The sequence below is a fragment of the Helianthus annuus genome, chromosome 17 (genome assembly GCF_002127325.2).
Source record: "Helianthus annuus cultivar XRQ/B chromosome 17, HanXRQr2.0-SUNRISE, whole genome shotgun sequence".
Classification (NCBI taxonomy): Eukaryota; Viridiplantae; Streptophyta; class Magnoliopsida; order Asterales; family Asteraceae; genus Helianthus; species Helianthus annuus.
This window is the reverse complement of record NC_035449.2, coordinates 69,107,390-69,128,231: the sequence shown is the minus strand read 5'-3', so window position 1 is coordinate 69,128,231 and position 20,842 is coordinate 69,107,390.

Here is a 20,842-nt window from a genome sequence, read left to right as displayed (position 1 = left end):
ATGACAAAAATACCCTTTCCTTTAAAAGGCCAAACCACAGAGACTATTCGGGCATCTTCATTTTTAGAGAAAAACCCTACCATCACCCTCCTCCACCCTCCACCATCACCTTCTTCTCTGCAATTTTCTTTGAAGAAACCCTAAAACACCCAAGTCACCTCACACCCCCGTCATCACCTTTGTCTCTCTCTCTCTGATGATTACCAACGGCAATGATGTCGGCCTGCCACCGTCGTGGCCTCGTTTTTTGGCGACAAGCACAAACCCAGCTCCAAAATAAACAAACGTATACAAATCCAACAATCACAGCAAATATAGATATTCAGGGGTAATACACTACTGACCGAGAGTTTGAATGGAAAAGCAAAATCATATTCAAACATAAGTGACAATTTCATGCAGATTGGTATCAAATCAATACATAAAATCAAAAAGTCGAAGCCCAAAAAGGTTTATAAAACTTTCAGCTTGATGATGAATCGGTGTAAATGTAATTAACCATAACGTCAGGCGGTCCTCATGGTTCTGCTGCCAAGTTCCGCCAGTGAAGTCACCATCACCGGCATCTCGTCACGTCCCCGACCACCCCCACTGACAACCACCACCACTTCACACCTGCTGTCACCGTTTACAACCCATCACTGTCACCATCCTCTCAGATTCTAGCACCAATAGACAGACACCAAGGAGCATCCCCTTGACATTATCCTTATCATCGCTTCTTCATTCATTAGCAGATAACCCCCGGTTCCTAGCTCACCGAGAGTAGAGAGTGCGACGGGAAAACGAGAGGGAAGAGGTAGGAGGAGGGGGGGGGTCGTGGTGTGCGATACAGGAAGTAGAAGAAGAAGAAGGAGGGAGGGGATCAACGTGCTTGTCGGACAAAGGGAGGGGCACCGAAAATCTAATTCTCCAGTCGCCGGAGTTCTGGTTGGACAGGGGAGAAGGAAGGGAGTGAATTGTGCGGCTGGCATTATAAGTTTAGGGTTTAATAAAAAAATGAGGGGTGGGGGTTTATAAGGTGATGGTGGAGGGTGGAGGAGGGTGATGGTGGGTGGAGGTTGAAGATGAAATGTGGTGGTAGGGTTTTTCTCTAAAAATGAAGAAGATGCCCTGATAGTCCCTGTGGTTTAGCCTTTTAAAGGAAAGGGTATTTTTGTCATTTTACCCCCACTTAACAGAGAAAACAAACTGAAGTTAGACCCGGGGACTATCCGAGAACAAAAAATGAAAAGTTGGGGACTATTTAGGTAAATTTAGAAAATTGGGGACTATAGGTGAAAAATGCGAAACCACAGAGACTATCCGGGCATTTTTCTCTATTAATAAAAGGTAAAAGTTTTAACAAGATTTAAAGTTTGTTTTTTCTCTAAGTGGCAAGAGGTTCTGGTTAAAGCTAAAACGGCCCAAAAAGAAAAATCTTTTGATGGTGTTAAAAGCACAAACGTGTTTATAATGTGACAAATAACTAGTTAGATTAAATTCAAAATTTGTTGAAATAACATTGAATGAAAATTGATTTGTATTTCCTTTTCTCACTAAGACCAAACGGATTGGGCGTGGTTTAGCGGAGTGGTAGCCTTTTAACGGGCATACCGGTCTGTCGTTGGTGTGGACGAGTGACGGCAAAAATTTCACCGGTGTGGAGCACCTATGGGTGATGAGGTGGTGTGCAATGATTGGTTCGGGTTATAGCTTTCGGACCCCAACGACATTATTATTTTTTTTTAATTTTCAAAATTAAATAACTCACCCTATTTAAAACACAACCCATCCCATCAATTTTTTACCAAATACTTTTCTACCCTACTTAAAAATTTATGAGTAAATTACATAGTTTGTCCTTTAACTTTACACCAACTTGTATTGTGTGTCTCTTGTCTTTAGAAATTACGACGAGTGTCTTTTATTTGAAACTTTTGCACATCAGAAGTCTGTTACACTAACTTCCATCCATTTTCTTGGTAAAGACCTGTCATGTGCTCCCTACACGAGAGCTAAAACTGTCATTTAATCATTTTTATTTAAATTACATGAATGGCGCTGCATATATATATATCAGAACTCCTAATAAACAATATTTTTATTTGTATATTTTTATATTTGGGGTACTTTAATCATTTTGTGTTTTTATTACATACATGTTACGAGTAGTTCTATCATTTTCTATATGAAATTTTATAATTAGACATATGTAAACTAGTTTTTTTTACATATATGTAATTACTTATTATGCGTATATATATAATTTGGTTATTACACATATGTAAATTACTCTTAACTCGTATCTAATCATAAAAATAGATATAATAAAAGATAAAAATATCATAAATATAATTATAAATATATATCCTATATAGGGTAAGGTTCATTTGAGAACCACTCTTATTGCGAGAAACATGAGAACCAATGTGACACAACAAAATAAACTCACTCCACCACCACCCAAAACCTAAACACCCACCCCATCACCATCCAAAAACCTAACACCCCCCCCCCCCTAAAAAAACAAACCTAACCCTCCCACCCCACCCAACCCAACCCAATCTAAATGCTAAAAACTAATCCATACAGCTAAACCACACAATTAAATGCTATTTTTTAATTAAAAAATCGCTACTTTCCGCCCCAATTTTTTTGGAACAAAAAGTAACGATTTTTTAATAATTTTTTTGCGTGTTTTTAATTCTTTTAGGTATTTTTGGTTGTAATAAAGGGTGATTTTCAATGGATCCTTATATATATACATACATCATACATGTATAATGATTCTTTATTAGGAGTTCTGAAAGTTCAAACAATTATTTAATGTTTTAAAATAAACGCAACCACACACACATACGTATGGTGAGAATCCGTTAGGAATTAGCCTTTTTAGCGAGAACCACAAAAATTAGTATGAACACAATCATAACTACCAAAAAACCTTAAAAAACGGACAATTGTTTTTTTTCCCATTAAAATCTGCAACTTTTTATTAATTATTTTTCATTAATAAAAAGTCATGATTTTAATCTAAAAAGTTAAAAAAAATTAGCATTGAATTTTAGGGTTTAGCTTTACTGTTTAGTTTGTAGCTTAGGTGTGTGTATGTGTAGAGGGGGGGGGGGTAGGTGATGGTGGTGAGGTGTTTAGGTTTTTATTAAGTTGGGGGGGGGGGGGAGGGGTTTGTGAGATGGGGGTGTATCTAGGTTTTTAGGGGTGGGTGTGGGGGGATTAGTTTTTTTGGTTTTTTTTTTTTTTTTTTTTTTTTTGGTGTAGTTTTTTTTCTAGGTTTTTAGGGCTGGGTGTGGGGTGATTAGTTTTTTTGTTTTTTTAGGGGGGAGGGAGGGGTTTAGGTTTTGGGTGGTGGTGGTGGGGGTGGGTGGGGGGAGGGGGTTCATTGTTTATTTTGAGTTTATTTTTTATTTTTTTTTTGTGTTCACATTAGTTCTCAAGTTCTCTCCCTATAGCTAGTTTCCGCATTAACCCTACCATATATATATATATATATATATATATATATATATATAGGATTCAGATCAAGAGAAAACTCCTACGTGTTGTGAGAAGTTAGAGAACTCGACCTTCCCGTACGAGTTTGCCCCCATTTTTTGCACCCCATATATTAAAACATTACAAAGACGGTTGTAAAAAAATTCGAAGTAGTGTTTTTCGACTCTTTACAGCTGTTGTAAAAAAGATGATAACATGACCATGATATTAGTTTTTACAGCATTTACGGCTGATGCATATAAAAAAAGTAGGGTTTTTTAGAAGTTGATTTTTTTTAGAATTTTTGTAATTTATTTTTTGAAAAAACCTTTTATAAGGTCGAGTTCTCTAAGTTCTTATAATTCGTAATAGTTTTCATTTATCATAACCAGGGGCGAAGGATAAGAGGGGTGGGGAGGGGCGCCCGCCCCCCCCCCCCCGAATTTTTCGCTCAGTAGTGTTATATATGTAGTTTTCGTATAGAAATTTGTGGGTATATACGTTTTCGCCCCCCCCCCCCCCCCCCCCCCCCGGCCAAAAAATTCAAGCTTCGCCACTGATCATAACCTGGGTTAATGTGAAAACCAAATTTAGGATGAGAACCACGAGAACCAGTGTGAACACAGCCAAAGTCACTTAAAAAAACTTAAAAACACACATTTAAAAAAAATCCCATTAAAATCGCAACTTTTTATTAATATTTTTTTTGATTTAATTCGAATTACAATGATTGATGCATATGTCATATTTCTTGACAACACCTATACAATTTTCCCTTCCATCTATAATACCATCCGTAATACATTACCAATATTATAAAATTTCCCTTCCATCTACATTACAATTTATAAAATTAAAACCCTGATTTTTTTTTTTTTTTTTTTTTTACAAAATTGACTAAGGCCATTCATATTGATCCACATGTGCATAGTTTATACGGTAATGGGAGAATTAATTTATCGCACATATGCATTAAGTTTATATGTTTGGTAATCTTATGGGTTGTCTATTATTGTAGAACAACAAATAGAAAAAAGAGAAGAATGTAACATTTGTTCTGAGATCGAGGAATGAAGGGTAAAAAAATGCTAGATGCTATGGAGGATGATGACGTAATCGTTAATTAAAGAGTTAAAAAGGTTGTTTGTAATTTAATGATACAGCTGGGGAGAGATGCACATGTGCATCACTTTATAAATGATGGTGTCGTTTATATGCGCGCGCACACACACACACACACACATATATAGGATAAGGATCCGTTAGAAACCATCATTTATTGCGAGAACCACTGTGAACACAACTAAAAATACCTAAAAAAATTTAAAAACACACAAAATATTTTTTTAATTAAAAATCGCTAATTTTCGTACCTAAAAAACTTATTTTTATTTTTAGGGACGAAAATTAGCGATTTTTAATTAAAAAAAAGTTTTATAGCATTTAGTTGTGGGGTTTAGTTTTATGATTTAGTTTGTAGCATTTAGCTTGGGTCAGCTGGGGGGAGGGGGGTTTAGGTTTTTGAGGGGTGGGGGGTTAGGTTTTTTTACGTTTTTGTGGGTGGGAGGTGGGGGTTAGGTTTTTTAGGGTTTTTTTTTTTTTTTTTTTTTTTTGGGAGAGGGTGGGGTGGGGGGTAGGATTTTTGGTGAGGTATAGTTTTTTTCTTTTTTTTTTTTTTTGGGGGGGGGAGGGGGTGTTTAGGTTTTGGGTGGTAGTGGGTGTTCAGGTTTTGGGTGGTGGTGGGGTAGGTTTATTTTGTTGTGTTCACATTGGTTCTCATGGTTCTCGCAATAAGAGTGGTTCTCAAATGAACCCTATATATATATATATATATATATAGGGTCAGAATTTAGAGAAAATGGTGGAAAGTGTGAGAACAGTGAGAACGCTTATGAATCGTTCGATCAAAACAATCTATGGACTAGATTGGCGCGATGGCGTTTTCGTAAATAACATCAACTTTATTACGTGGACGCGCTTCATTAAGGGTAAAAAAGTATTTTGACTTCTCCACACAAAACGCCATCTCATGAAATAAAACGCCAAAACAAAATATCACACACTATTCTACCTAAAAACGCCATTAGATATAAAACGCCAAACTTAATTATAATAAAATCCCGCCTAAAAAAACCTCCAAAAAAATCCTATATATACAACATCTCAGACATTCAATTAAAAACACACAAAAAACCCCAAACGCCATATTTAATATATACCATTCGTCTTAGAAACCCAAAAAGCCCAAACATCAAATATCTTCTAAACCAAAACGTTTATTTGAAATTCAGTTTGGTTGTCTGTAAGGTTTCACTCAATGTAATGGACAAAAATCCTTAAGTGAGGATATTGTCCATTTCATTGAGTAAAATCTTATTGACTTTATCCTCAACTTCCATCTAATTTATAACGCCAAAACATACAAAAACATTATTGAGGTTTGTTGTCAATAAAGTTTAGCTGTATGGGGTGGACAACATAGTTAGTTATCTTTCTTAACCGAGGATTAACAATGTTGTCCATCTCATACAGGAAAACATTATTGATTTTAGCATGTTCAAATTTTGAGGTTTAAGATGCTTTTATTTAGTGACGTTCTTTTTATCGGTAAAACACCAAAAATAAAAAATCAAAACATCGTTCATTGGAAAATTCAAGATTGTTGGCTGAAGGGTGTAAACTCAATAACATTTTGCTGCATGAGATGGACAAAACTTCAAGAAAAAGATGCTGATGTCAGACTTTGTGCTTCCAAACGGCCACAAAAAAACTACTTGAAAAACAAAAAAACAAAATAAATTATACGAAAGTCGAACCAGCCAGTTAAGATGATTCAAAAAAGAAGAAAGAGACAGGTGACAGTGAAGATTTGGAAGATAAATTGTTTATATATATATATATATATTTAATTTTCTTTTTCAGTTGATTATTATATAATAAAAACGTCATATATATTAAAAACACCAAACAACCAAATGCTTGTTAAAACCACACTTGAAAATGTAACTAGAAACAGTAACTACAAAACACTAAAAATGAAGAGACGGAAAATTTATTATATTAGAATCTAAAACGCCAAAATTAAAAGACGTGAAGTGTTACAGACTTCAGAGTTAAAAGCTTATCAAAAACAATAATTACAAACAGTAACTGAAACGACGAATAGTTTATTATAATAATGCACCGCCTAACCTACGCCGCTAAAAGAAATCCTATAAAATAATACCTCTCAGCAACTTCCATTTAATCAAACCAAAAAAAAAAACAAACAAACAAACGACAATACTACTAAATACCAATCACTGTAAAACGCCAAAAAATTAAAAAAAAAATCAAAGATAGCTAATATGCTTTCTTGGATATTCAGTATTGTTCTTCCTGAAGTTTCACTGAATAGATTGTTAGGTGAGGGTAGTAACTCAGTAAGATTTTGCTGCATGAGATGGACAAATCTTCAAGAAAAAGATACTGATGACAATCGAATGTCATTTTGTGTTCTTTGTTCTTGAATAAGGCTTGGATGAGGAGAAGAGATCAATGACGCTGAAGAGGGGGATGATTATAAAGATGAAGAAAAAGCGAAAAACCCACCCACACGTCATAGATCTATGTGCCCCAACATCCACAAAAAGCCACTTCAACAGACGAGCAGGCAAAATAATCAAACCGATCAGTTTGTTAAGTTTTACATAAAACATCATATATTTGGTGACAGTTCTTGTACTATTAAAGAAGAGAGAGACCGATGACAGTGAAGATTGTGAAGAGAGATCCGATTAGTATTTTTAATTTATTTTCTTCGCTTTTATTTTTTTCCTTGTGGTTGTAATATAATTTTACAATTGTAAAACGCCAAGATACCACAAACGCCAAAATGTATATAAAAATAATAGAACAATTGGCCATCTTGTTTAAAACGCCTTGAAAAACGCCATTCATATAGATTTTCTGACCCCTGATGTGTGTAAAATGCAACATATAAATTACATCAAATAAGGCATAAAACTAACCCTTTTTAAATACTAATGTTGGAAAAAGAGTGTTTTTGTCTTCCTTTTGTATTTTCAGGATGAAATGAGCTCAAATTCACAAAAGAAGCAAAAAGACAGCTAATTCTAACATAAATACAAGAAAAGGAATAAAAGTAGACTGCCCGAACCCTCAACGGCATCCTCCCAAGCAAAGAAGAGAAAACAGAAGCCTGAACACGCCCCGTGCTCAGCCAGCACGGGGCCGTGCCCAAGAAACAGCAGAAAAGACAAACCTGTAGAAGCTTCTATTGCCCACCACGGGGCCGTGTCCAGTGAGCACGGGGGCGTGGCGAAAGTACAGCAGGCGCATTAATTGTAATTGCGAATTACAATTAATGAAGAGAGAGAGTGTCAGACGGGCACGGGGGCGTGTCCAGCGGACACGGGGCCGTGCCCAGCCTTCTGTTCAGCCTATAAATAGGAGTGCTTGGTTTCATTCCAACTCATCCCTTGGCACACCACCTCTCTCACACTTCATCCACCATCCACCACCACCATAACACCATCATCCACCACCATCATCCATTGTCCATCGTAGAGTGTGTGAGTCGTCTCGGGATCCAAGATTGATAGTAAGAGTTCTTGACAATCAAGGCCATGTTTGCCTAAGTCTCTTACATCACTTGGTGAAGACAAGTGTTTAGTATAATACTTTTTATTTTTAATCTTTTGCACTTTTTATTTGGTTTTGTATTAATGACTTTAATAACTAGTTGCTTATGTTGAAGGTGATCTTTCCTTATCGTTTGTCCGTGGTGTCTTGGCATTATTTTACTGTTTATATAAAATAAAAGATTTTCACCATTCATATCTCCACGGTCTATATGGAGGTATGTTGGCTACCTGGTCGGGGGTTAAGGGAACGGTTTGGTAAGGGTCTTGCCCTTGTTCAGCGTTTAGAGGTCCTGCAAGGGACCTGGGTCAAATTTAGTAGGATCTCCTTCAATGCCCATAGGTATTGGATGGCGGGGATCCAAACTCTTTGACCCCCTCATAAGTTAACTACTATTAATACTATAAACCGGCTATTTAGGACTGTATCCCTGCTGACTCAGACTACTTAGCCGAGGGTAACGTCACCGCCAAAAGCGGGGCCTACCACAATTTGCATTAATAACTTAATTCATTATCTTCCAATAATTCAACCCTTTAGGATTGTATCCTTGCTGGTAGAAATAGCTCACATAGCCTACTGGGCAATAAAAAATGTAAACTTAGACTTAGAAACTGCCGGTAAAAATCGATTTTGTCAAATGAATGAATTAGACGAATTAAGGAATTATGCATATTCTAACTCCGAAATTTATAAGGAAAGAATGAAAAATTTACATGATAAATATATTAAGTCTAATGAATTTCGGGTAGGAGATCAAGTTCTATTGTTTAATTCACGACTTCGATTATTTCCTGGTAAACTAAAATCTAGGTGGTCAGGACCTTTTTCCGTCACCCATGTTTTTCCTCACGGTGCAGTAGTAATTAAAGCTCGAAATGGGATACCATTTAAAGTCAATGGCCAACGGCTAAAACTCTACCGAGGATCCATTGAGGATGAGGAAGAGGAAATCTCGCTTCAAACGGTTAACGAATAAACTCAAACTCATACCCGACATGTTACGAACAGGCAAGTGTACGTAAAAAAAAACCGGTAAGTCTTCTAACCATTTTCGGAAAAAGGGGCATGCACACGAGCACAAAAAAAATAATAATAATTTTTAAACTTTGATCGGCACGAGGCCGTGTCCGCTGGACACGGGGCCGTGTCGAGGCGACTGTCGGGATAAAACCCCCTTTTCACAACAGTTACCTCATTCCACACGCCCCGTTTTGCCGAAAACGCTCTGGTTCCAGGCGATTTTCCGCAGATTTCCGACGTCACTACCACGTTTAACAACATCAAGGTATGATTCTATCATCTTTAGTAGTTAGATTAGTTACTTGCATGTAGTTAAAACATCAAAAATTGGGGAAAAATCTAGGGTTCTTCGTGTTCATCCGGATCGAACTTCAAATTTTTGATGCAATCTGTTAGTAGTAGTTTAGATTAGTGTAGTAGAAAGTAAATAAACATGTATTGTTGATAGATTCGTTCGATTTCCTACTAAAACCCCAAACCCTTGTTTTGAACCGAAAAAGACAAAATTGGTAGGGTAAACGGTTTGTTTTGGGAAAAACGACACTTAGGGTTTCATTTTCGGGGGAAACCGCAGCTATTTGGCTAAAAATTTTCAGGTTTTCGGAACCAGGACGAAAAATGAAGTTTTTAGGTTACAGACGCCTGGACACGGGGCCGTGTCCGCTGAACATGAGGCCGTGTCCAGCCCACTGTTTGCAGTTTCTTTAAAAAATTCTTTGTTTCGTACTAACTTTTGGTGTATTCTTTCAGATGTCAAAGTTCACAAGGTTCAATGCAAGCGAACTCGATGCTAGGGCGCGATATGAGATACTCCAAACAAGACCCGAGGAGTACCCTAGGCGAGCATGTATGGACTTGTTAACCATGGTGAACCAACTAGACCGATTCAACAACATCGTGACAGGGCCACTAGCAGTTGCATTGAACACTCGGCTTCGGTCGGTGCATCAATGCACAATGGAGTTTTACAGTACTTTCGCTTTCAATTCAAGGTGTGACCCGTTTGACAATGAAGGGGTCGCATTTCGGTGTGGCGGGACAAAGTACTCAATCTCCATGGCACAGTTTGGATCTATAATAGGACTATACGGTGAAGAGGAATCGGGAAATGAGGAAAACACTGGGGGATTACGAGACTTGGACGCGACCGAACGTCAAGCCGCATGGGCTCAAATCGGTGAAGGAATCTACAACCCTAGCAGCACTAAGAGTACCAAACTGAGGGACCCGCTATACCGCTATATTCACAGGCTCCTCACCTACTCGCTGAACCAGTGTCACGACAGTAGTGGCGTTGTGGGGTTGAAAGATTTGGTTGTCCTTCACTGCATCCACAACCGAAAGCCTCTCGATGTCCCATATCTCCTGTTGCGAAACATGCATCTCAATCGCCTTGCTCGAGCTCCAACACCTATCTTCTTTGGGGGATGGGTGTACCGTCTTTTCAAGCACTTCACGAACATTCCAAGGTCCTTTGAAAGAAGTCCGTGGTCGGGACGAGTTGACTACCACATTTACCGAGCCATGAACTTGCTTTATGAGGCGGAAGACGGGACCGTGAGCTTCCAAAGAACGCAAGGCTATGCATGGAACCCACAGGAGGCCCTAGTTCTTCATGCACCACCTCCCCAATACTAGTACCAACCCCATGGCGATCCGGGTCAATTCTCCTCACAAGGAGGCGGTTTTCCTAACTTTCAAAGTTTACATGATCTTTTGCAGGAAAACCTCATGTGTACCAGGAACACCTACAATCTCGCCAACAACACATACCACCGGGTCGGAGCTATTGAGCGCAACATCAACGATATACAAGATGATATCGGTAGTATCCGGGAGTATATGGCGGGGCATGGGGGTGGAGGTGAGGATAGCGATGAAGACATGGAGTAGGAGGCTTGAAGGAACAAGGAGCGGGTTGGTGGTGAGCCCACAGGTTAAAGTACCCTTTTCTATCGAACAATTTATGGCCTGCGTGCCACTTGTTGAACAATTTACTTTCCTTGACTACTTTTTATTTCCGTTTTATTTTTCTTTTACTTTATGCTTGGAGACAATTAACTATGGTAAAGTAGGATGTTTTATGTTTGCTTGGTGTGGTATTGAGTGATGAAACAGGTACAAATCAAGGGTTAGAGTGCTAAACCTTAGCACTTACAGGCCCAAAATGGAGAAGCCGGGAGACGAAACCTGTTTTTCCGGCTCACAGACTGTCCACACGGGGACGTGTCCAGCCAACACGCCCCCGTGTTCATCTCCCAGACATGCTGTTTGGTTACTGTCTTGCAATTATTTGCCAGACACGGGGTCGTGTCTAACCAACACGCCCCCGTGTTCACCTTCTGTAAGTTTTCGATACTGGCAGTTCACCACGGGGTCGTGTCCAGCGAACACGGGGCCGTGTCCAAACTGCCAGTAACATAAATCTTTGCTCTTTAACACCTCATTACACATCCAATTAACCAAAAAAAAAATTTATTTTTGGGACACATTGAGGACAATGTGTAATTTAAGTGTGGGGGGGGGGAAGCTAACACTTTGAAATTTTGCAAATCCTAACAACAAGCCTTACACAAAACTCTATTGGAACCGCTAAACACCCCAAATTTTTTCAAAAAAAAAAAATTCATTTTTTTTACTTGTCTGAAGTTTAAGTTAGGAATCCCAAGATTAATAAGGTTATATTTTTATAAAATTTACAACCGAGAGCGTCGTGATAACAAGAACCAACATAAGAAAATTATGAAACGGCATATCAAGTCTAGTTAAAATTTGATTATATATACTTGATCACATTAAAAACTCATTCCCACAAAAGTGAGTTTTGAGCCTTTATAGAGCATACAAATTTACATCTTTAGACTAAATGCTCATTTTTCGTTTCTTGTGTGAATAGCCGCTTGGTTCTTACAACTCTAGAACTTGCCACGACGATTCATTCCCGGTCCTTACCAACTTAAACCCAAGTAAATATATGATGGAGGCATTAGGACTAACCATTTTTTTCTACACCTTTATTTTTCATTTTTTTTACCACCTACCCAAAATCCCCCTAGTTAACCCCTTTGAGCCTAAACCTTTCGTTTCTTTACCCTAAACCCTTTTTACCCACCAAAAAACCTTTTTATTTTTCACCCTTTATTTTAGTAACAAGCTCGGTTTTTCGCAAGCTCGTTCTTTTATGTGACTGAAAAAAAAATGATGATGAAGTTAAAAACAAACAAAGCTATACAACAAAAGCTTGTTTGGAGAAATACTTCAAAATAAAAAGTCACTAAAAACAAAGTGTGTTACGAAAACCGACGCTTTTTACGCTTTTCGCCCTTTTACTAACCACTAACCCAACCACCCACCTTTAGCCCAAGCCTAACCCTTCACCCAAAAAGTCCTCTTGATATTTACAAAGGTATAAAGTTAAAAAGGAGGAGGATTGATTGCTTGGCAAGCCTATGGAAGGCGTAAGTTCCATGCCGCTCTCGAGTGATTCACAAAAATATACACCTTCGGCCGAGTGTTGAGTGATTTCTCCCGTGAGGTATGTGAACTTGTATATAAATGGAATTTTAAAAAGGCATGTTATGCCCAAATAAGTAATTTATCCTATGAAACGTTCTAAATAAATCATAACGAATAGGATTGTAAATAAATAAAAATAAAACCCAAAAAGATCTTGGATTCCCGACACTCTATGACAAGCCAAAAACCTTCTCTTCTACCCATTCCATTTGGGAGTGTAAGCCACATTTAAAGAGTTTTGCTTGAGGACAAGCAAAAGTTCAAGTGTGGGGGTATTTGATGTGTGTAAAATGCAACATATAAACTACATCAAATAAGGCATAAAACTAACCCTTTTTAAGTACTAATGTTGGAAAAAGAGTGTTTTTGTCTTCCTTTTGTATTTTCAGGATGAAATGAGCTCAAATTCACAAAAGAAGCAAAAAGACAGCTAATTCTAACATAAATACAAGAAAAGGAATAAAAGTAGACTGCCCGAACCCTCAACGGCATCCTCCCAAGCAAAGAAGAGAAAACAGAAGCCTGAACACGCCCCGTGCTCAGCCAGCACGGGGCCGTGCCCAAGAAGCAGCAGAAAAGACAAACCTGTAGAAGCTTCTATTGCCCACCACGGGGCCGTGTCCAGTGAGCACGGGGGCGTGGCGAAAGTACAGCAGGCGCATTAATTGTAATTGCGAATTACAATTAATGAAGAGAGAGAGTGTCAGACGGGCACGGGGGCGTGTCCAGCGGATACGGGGCCGTGCCCAGCCTTCTGTTCAGCCTATAAATAGGAGTGCTTGGTTTCATTCCAACTCATCCCTTGGCACACCACCTCTCTCACACTTCATCCACCACCCACCACCACCATAACACCATCATCCACCACCATCATCCATTGTCCATCGTAGAGTGTGTGAGTCGTCTCGGGATCCAAGATTGATAGTAAGAGTTCTTGACAATCAAGGCCATGTTTGCCTAAGTCTCTTACATCACTTGGTGAAGACAAGTGTTTAGTATAATACTTTTTATTTTTAATCTTTTGCACTTTTTATTTGGTTTTGTATTAATGACTTTAATAACTAGTTGCTTATGTTGAAGGTGATCTTTCCTTATCGTTTGTCCGTGGTGTCTTGGCATTATTTTACTGTCTATATAAAATAAAAGATTTTCACCATTCATATCTCCACGGTCTATATGGAGGTATGTTGGCTACCTGGTCGGGGGTTAAGGGAACGGTTTGGTAAGGGTCTTGCCCTTGTTCAGCGTTTAGAGGTCCTGCAAGGGACCTGGGTCAAATTTAGTAGGATCTCCTTCAATGCCCATAGGTATTGGATGGCGGGGATCCAAACTCTTTGACCCCCTCATAAGTTAACTACTATTAATACTATAACCCGACTATTTAGGATTGTATCCCTGCTGACTCAGACTACTTAGCCGAGGGTAACGTCACCGCCAAAAGCGAGGCCTACCACAATTTGCATTAATAACTTAATTCATTATCTTCCAATAATCCAACCCTTTAGGATTGTATCCTTGCTGACTCAAACTACTGGGTTGAGGGTAACGTCGCCTTCAAAAGAGGGGCCTACTACAATAACTAAGATAATCTCTTAAACAAGTGCAAAAGTGCGAAAATAATCAAAGGTTATACTAATACACGAGTCGGATCCAAGTGATTCATCTTGTCTATCTGTTTTTATTTTATTTTTATTTTTCAGCATTTAGTTAGTTTTTATTTTCTTAGTTTAAAAACATTTTTCTAACTTTTTGATTTGATTAGACGTTGAGGATAAACCGGTACTAAAAGTTCTTGTGTCCTTGGACGACATCGGTATCTTACCAACACTATACCACGTCCACGATGGGTGCACTTGCCCATATGTGTGTTTAGTTTTAGTGAATATCGTGTTTTATAAATTTAAAACTTGGCTAAAGGTGTAAAAAGGGCTTAATTATATATCTAAATTATATACACACCAACACACATCAACCCCCTGGGGTTCCAATGACATACGAATTGACAAAAAGGCCATAAATGCCATAAACGCCAAAATGTTAATACAATGAAACCATTAAACGCCATTAATTATTGAATTTGGTTAATGCCAAAAATCTTTAACCCCAAAAATAAAACAAATATTGTGAAAAGCGGAACTGGAAAAGCAGAAGATAAAATGACAAAAAGCCCATACGCCCTAATTATATTGCGTGCCACGTGTTGGGCCAGGATGCGTTCTTACCGTTCTGACACTTTTGAGCGTTTTCTCCTGATGTCACACCCTGATTTCCACGTGTTTCACCGGTGGGCCCGGTGGGGGATTACCGTGACGTAGTTGGCAACAATATAGTCAAACCACAATATTTAAATGCACAACGGAAGCATAAAGTTAAATTATATTTCAACCATCGATTGTAATATCCAAGAATCAAAAATAGTCGAAATAAATCCACAGGGGATCAAAATAAAAATATAACTATTGTTCAACAGATATTGGCATCCCAAGCTTGCGAGACTCTAACGATGCTAAGGAGTGGCCAGCCTATTTCGTACAGAACCTGCATTTAATCTTTTTGGGGAAAATACGTCAGTTTACACTGGTAAATACATTCAACCGACACTTTTGTAAAATGTTTATTAAAATGGATTTGAATGCACAAGGCACAAACTCTTTATAACTTGGGATAATTTATCAATTAAATCTTGTAAAAGAATTACATGTTCACTATGCGTTCGGTCGCCCGGGTCGTGCCGGGTTTAAGGTTAATAGACACGCCACAAAGCATAAAGTCGTGGCGGGAAAACCAACGGTTACACTTTTAATTAATGTAGACACATTGTCGGGTGTACGCCTACACCCGCGTGTCGAGGTCGTGGCCATTTCGTAAAATGATGCCAAGGATATCCGGGACATGGTCATTAAGCTCCCAAAGGCGTAAAGCCAACAAAACCAATTTTTTAAACGGGTCACATTGATAATACCCAGCTACTAATGAGTTGGGGTCAATTGCCCGACCAAGCGGTATTTTAAATACCGTAACCCAAGCCCGTATAACGGAAAATAAGTTAAAAGTATTTACCTGAGCAAGTATTAACCTCAATAAACAAATGCAAGTATCTTTTACTGGTCTCCTATTCTAGAACGAAGGTGTATAACAACCTCTTAGAATCCTAACGGGTCTTTAATTTAGCCTTAGCTTAGACCGGTCAGTTTCCAAAGGATAAATACGGTTTAATCGCGTGAAGGGCGAAAACCGGGAATGGAATGTGGTTTGGACCCAACAAGTTTGAAGACTTGTTTTATATGGGTATAATAACCACACTCTGGATTTTGAAGTGAAAACGATAAGGTTTGACCCGTTTCGGCTAGTTTATGTAAACTAGTTACATAAACCGAACCGTGCGCGCAAAAGGCGTAACGGGTAACCGTAAGAGTCCTACACAGGTTTCCTAAGTTAATATGCTCTAAAGAGGTTGTGGTATCAGTAGGATACCTTCCATAATGCCCGTAACGAGTTTAAATCCAATATACGCCCCGTAGGGGTATTTTGGTCATTTTAAAGATTATAAAAGAGGTTTCCGAGTTCTACAGGGAATCTGAGTTTTCTGAACAGTTTATAAAGTCCAAAATACCCTATTTATTATTTGAAATCAGTAGCAACTGGAATCGGGTCAAAATACCATGTAGAACTCAAGTTATGTCCGAAAAGGGTATATTCGGTATTTACCGAATCGATGCCATAACCGCAGGTTATGAGCAGGTTAAAAATAATTAAAAATCTTTAAAAATCTCAAAATATTATTTTACATCAGTGTGCAAAAGGTTTGGTGTCGAAATTTGGGTTTAGATACGCTTTATGCTAATTGCGCCGTTTAATTACTAAAGTTTCTGTAATTGCGCTATTTAGCATAACTCTTATTCTAGACCTCGGATTGACGTGAAATTTTAGGTACATGCTTAGAAATCAGTAACTAAGGTTATTGTCCTTTCACATGTCCAAAATTCTCGTTTTAAAGTAAAAGGGCGTTATGGTCAACTTTTAAGCATTTAACGGAAATGTGCGAAAGACTCGGATAAACAACTAACCGGTCACAGGGGGTTATACCATCATGTAACCTGGTCCTAAGAGAGTCCTAAGGCATATCTAAAACATACCATAACGGGTCAGAACTGAAGTCAAAGCAAAAGTCAAAGTTTTGCGACTTTCGGTTCCGAACCGGGCCAAAACAGTAAATGGTCGGACCAAACAAGCTTAGACTAGTTAATATACTTATTATCATGATATATGAGTGTTAAAATAGGTTACACGCCATCTACATTACTGATTATGCATAAAATCGCAAATTAGCATTCTGTTGACTTTTTTCTAAGCAAGTTTGACTCGACATTCGGACTAGTTAGTGTGGGAATCAGAGGGTGCCCTTTTTGGGGTTTAATGCCCACATGATTACCAACATATAACTACCTTTGATTCGACAAATCACTGGACCATTTGTGATTTATCGTTAAGTCAATCGTTAATTACGACGGATTGACTTTTAAGTATAACTATGCAAAAACTAAACCACAAAAGGTTAGGCACACTTACAGAAGTTTGGTACACGACCAGAGATGCTAGAAGAGTGTTCTTGAGCTCCAGATGTGATCAAGAAAGCAGGTTTAGGTGTGTTTCTAAAGTGTGCACAACAAGGCCTTTTATAGTGAACTTTGAAGCATGTGATCATTACAACAAGACCTATAATTGTTCATGGATGATCAACAGCTGTCCCTGAGTGCTAGGGGACGTTTAGGGGGCGCCCATGCTCTCATAATTGGCTCTAAGGTCGGTTAAAACACTCAACAGTGCTTCTGTCCACGTTTTCTGCATCTGGGAGGCTGACGCGGCCCTTGTAAGAGATCACTTAACTCTTACGCGGGTCGCCTGAATCCATCCGTCAAAGCCCATATCTTCACTGACAATGCGGCCCGCGTATCCTTTGTATCATTAACGCGGCCCGCCTGAAACCCATTTTTCAAGATTTTCAAATCTTTTGTAATCATTGCCCTGGCCTTTCGGTTTCGAAGGGGTAACTTTGCATTTTGGGCCTCGTTAATTTGCGTATAAGGGCCCCGTGGCTTTTACCCAACTTATTAACCCTTGGTTAATTTATTATTACCCAAAAAGTCATAACTTTCAATGTTTGACGCTTTTAACCCCTCGCATACGAATTTGATCATAACTTTCTCGTTTTAAAACGGAACTTCGCGAAATTCATATCGCGCATTCTAGTGAGTATAATTTACCATTACAAAGCCTCGGGTATGCCCAAAGGTCACTCAGAGGTATAACTTAAGCGTGTTGACACATTTGGCCCCTGTAGTTTGTAATTCCTCACTTTCTTCCACAATTCGTTCCGTAGGATCCATGATTCATTCGTTTGAAGGTACGAGCATCATTTAGGGTTACTGTATAGTATATTTATCCCTCGTTGACATTTTTAACCCTCGGATTCACACACTTTCAATGTTTGTCAACTTTAGTCCTTTATTTAGTATTTAGTACCACGTGTAAACCTAAGACACGTGTCAATACATTATTGGACGCAAAATTTCGAGGTGTTACATCCTCACCCCCTTAAAAGAAATCTCGACCTCGAGATTTACTGAAATAAATGAGGGTACTTTTCCTTCACCGTGGACTCTACTTCCCACGTGTATTCGGGACCTCTACGGGCATCCCATTTTACCTTCACTATAGGTATATACTTCCTGCGAAGTTTCTTAACCTGTCGATCCTCGATCGACACAGGTTTTTCAATGAACTTTAAGCTCTCGTCGATGTGTACATCTGTATGCGGTATAACCAGTGATTCATCAGCGAAACACTTCTTCAAGTTACAGATGTGAAACACATTGTGGATGCCACTGAGCTCCTCCGGTAAGTTTAATTTGTAGGCAACCGATCCGACTCGTTCGATTACTTCGAAAGGTCCAATATATCTCGGGCTTAACTTGCCTTTCTTACCGAATCGCATCACCCCCTTCCAGGGTGATACCTTAAGCAAAACCTTGTCGCCTACTTCGAAATTGAAAGGCTTACGCTTCAAATCTGTGTAACTCTTCTGCCTGTCTCGGGCAGCTTTCAATCGATCGCGAATTTGGACAATCTTGTCCGTTGTTTCAAATATAATATCAGGTCCTGTCATCTGGACATCTCCAACTTCTGCCCAACAAACGGGCGTTCTACACTTTCTACCATATAGGGCTTCAAAAGGTGCAGCCTTAATGCTTGTATGGTAGCTGTTGTTATAGGAGAACTCGACCAATGGTAGATGGTTATCCCAACTACCACCTAAGTCGATCGCACATGCACGGAGCATGTCTTCCAACGTTTGGATTGTACGCTCACTCTGTCCGTCTGTCTGAGGGTGGTAAGCCGTACTGAAGTTCAAACGTGTGCCCAACGATTGTTGGAAACTTTTCCAAAAGTGTGACGTGTATCTGGTATCTCTATCAGAGATGATAGACACCGGCACGCCGTGAAGGGCTACAATCTTATCTACAAACAACTGGGCTAGTATATCGGAGCTATGAGTCTCCTTTATGGGTAGGAAGTGTGCTGACTTAGTCAGTCTATCAACTATTACCCATATTGTATCGTTTCCCTTCTTTGTCTTTGGCAACTTGGTGATGAAATCCATCGTCACCATTTCCCATTTCCACTCGGGAAGTTCAGGCTGTTGTAGCAAGCCTGACGGCTTTTGATGCTCAGCTTTTACTTGCGCACAAGTCAAGCACTTTGCTACATAGGCGGCTATAGACTTCTTCAAGCCTATCCACCAAAAGTTTGCCTTCAAATCCTGGTACATTTTATCAGCTCCAGGATGAACGGAATATCGGGAACTGTGGCTTCCTGAAGGATAACGTCACGAAGACCTCCATAAACAGGAACCCATATCCTTCCATTCAATCTCAGAATTCCGTCTTTGCCATAGGATAACTGTTCTTCAGTTACTCCTAGCTTTTCGTTAGGATAGTTAGCTTCTAACACAGCTTCCTTCTGTGCAGCTAACAATCTCTCATTCAGACTGTTCTTGATTTCAATGCTTTTGGCATTGATCCTAATTGGTTTCACTCTTTCTTTTCTGCTCAAGGCATCTGTGACTACGTTGGCCTTGCCTGGATGGTATCTTATTTCACAGTCATAATCGTTTAGAGTTTCCATCCAACGTCGCTGTCTCATATTTAGATCTTTCTGATTGAACAGATGCTGGAGGCTTTTGTGATCAGAATAGATCACAAATTTAATGCCATACAAGTAATGCCTCCAAAGCTTTAGTGCAAATACAACGGCACCCAACTCCAAGTCATGGGTGGTGTAATTCTTTTCATGCACTTTTAATTGTCGTGACGCATAGGCAATCACCTTGCCCCTCTGCATAAGCACACAACCCATACCGGTGTGCGATGCATCACAATATACGACAAATTCTTCCATTCCTTCCGGCAATGTCAACACTGGAGCATTGCTCAGCTTTTGTTTGAGGATATCAAAAGCTTCTTGCTGCTTAGGGCCCTAAATAAACTTTATACTCTTTCTAGTTAAAGAAGTTAGGGGTGCAGCAATTCTTGAGAAATTTTCAATGAAGCGTCTGTAGTATCCTGCTAGACCTAGGAAACTGCGAATCTCCGTAGGTGTCTTCGGCTCCTGCCAATTCATGACGGCTTCAACTTTAAAGGGATCCACTTGGATACCACGCTCGCTGACTACATGCCCAAGGAACTGGACTTCTCGTAGCCAAAATTCACATTTAGAGAACTTGGCATACAGCTTTTCTTGATGAAGCAGTTTAAGAATACATCGAAGATGCTTCTCGTGGTCAGCTTGACTTTTAGAGTAGATGAGGATGTCATCGATGAAGACAATGACAAATTTATCCAAATAAGGCTTACAAACGCGATTCATGAGATCCATCAATGCGGCAGGTGCATTAGTGAGCCCAAAAGGCATCACAGGGAACTCGAAGTGACCATAACGAGTCCTGAAAGCAGTCTTGTGCACATCTTCGTCTTTAACCTTCAATTGATGGTACCCTGACCTTAGGTCAATCTTGGAAAAGTAGCTCGCTCCTTGCAACTGATCGAACAGATCGTTGATCCTGGGCAAAGGATACCTATTCTTGATTGTAACTTTATTCAGCTCACGGTAATCGATGCATAGACGC